This window comes from Apium graveolens, chromosome 8 (genome assembly GCF_009905375.1).
Source record: "Apium graveolens cultivar Ventura chromosome 8, ASM990537v1, whole genome shotgun sequence".
Classification (NCBI taxonomy): domain Eukaryota; kingdom Viridiplantae; phylum Streptophyta; class Magnoliopsida; order Apiales; family Apiaceae; genus Apium; species Apium graveolens.
The window spans coordinates 2272194-2273575 of record NC_133654.1 but is presented as its reverse complement, the minus strand read 5'-3'; the positions used below and the strand labels follow the sequence as shown (position 1 = coordinate 2273575).

At 41.5% G+C, this 1382-nt stretch overlaps 1 non-coding gene across 1 annotated transcript; it reads right to left on the bottom strand.

The window, feature by feature from the left end:
• Window positions 1-425: 425 nt before the first annotated feature.
• Window positions 426-532, bottom strand: LOC141681113 (small nucleolar RNA R71). The gene has a single exon (XR_012558555.1). It is a non-coding gene; the product is annotated as a small nucleolar RNA R71 (small nucleolar RNA).
• Between the last annotated feature and the right edge of the window lie 850 nt (window positions 533-1382).

Here is a 1382-nt window from a genome sequence, read left to right as displayed (position 1 = left end):
TAGACGAAGTTGAAGAAGAGGAAAAATAAGTTTTTGAAGAAGTTGAAAAAGTTGAAGAAGTGGTTTTTGTTACAATGGGAGAACCAGCAGCAGAAACGAAAGCGTTGAAGGATTATTCTCAACCAAAGATCAATGACATTCAGTCTAGCATTGTCAGACCAGCCATTGCAGCTAATACCTTTGAAATCAAGCATGGCACGATTCAGATGGTACAGAATTCAGTCCAGTTTTGGGGGTTCTCTAACAGAAGATCCCAATATGCACATTAGGGATTTCATCGAGATCTGCGACACCTTAAAATTCAATAATGTTTATGAAGATGGTGCTAAGAGTTGGTTGCACTCTCTACAGCTGGTTTTATCGCTACATGGGAGGATCTTGCTCGGAAATTTCTTGCTAAATTCTTCCCTATGGCAAAGACAGCTGCAATCAGGAATGCTCTTACTCAATTTGTGCAGCAATCAGGAGAATCTCTATGTGAAGTCTGGGAGCGCTACAAGGAGATGCTTAGCAAGGGTCCTCATCATGGAATGCCTGATTGGATGGTAATCAATTGCTCCTATAACGGTTTGGGAGCACAATCGAGACCCATGCTCGATGCAGCATCAAGTGGAGCTTTATGGGCTAAGAGCTATGAGGAAGCTTATGAGATAATTAAAATAATGGCCGTTAATTAATATCAGAATCCAACTCAGATACTACCACAAGGCAAGGTAGCATGAATTCTGCAGGTGGATACAACTACGGCTATAGCTGTTCAGCTAAAGGCGTTAACTATGAAGGTCGATTCTCTGACCAACTATAGTGTTCATCAGATAACTAGTATTTGTGAGCTTTGTGCAGGTTCGCATGCGACGGAGCAATATGCTATATCTAGTGAGTCGACACAGTTTGTGAGTAACTTTAAGAGGTTGCAGAAACCAGTTCCTGCCACTTATCATCCTAACAACCGCAACCATCATAACATCAACTGGAGCAATAATTAGGGTGGTATGCAACAGCCTTACCATCAGTTTGGAAACAAGCCTCTCAATCCTCCTGGTTTTCAGCAACAGTGTGCACCAAGTAACAATTTCAGCCATAGGGAATGCAACAACAATCTCATGGAGGTGCAGGTCCATCTTCGAATGAAAAAATCTGAATTGGAGGAGTTGAGGCTGATGTGCAAAAGCCAAGCGGTTTCAATCAAAACTCTGGAGAATCAAATAGGATAAATTGCTAATGCTTTATTGAACCGACCACAAGGAATTCTCCCTAGTGATACAGAAGCTAATCCAGGAAAGAGGGAAGTCAAAGAACAGTTGAAGGCAATCACCTTGAGGTCTAGAAAGGTCACTAGCCCTAAAAATCATGAAAATGAACAATCTAAAAAATTTCTCCAG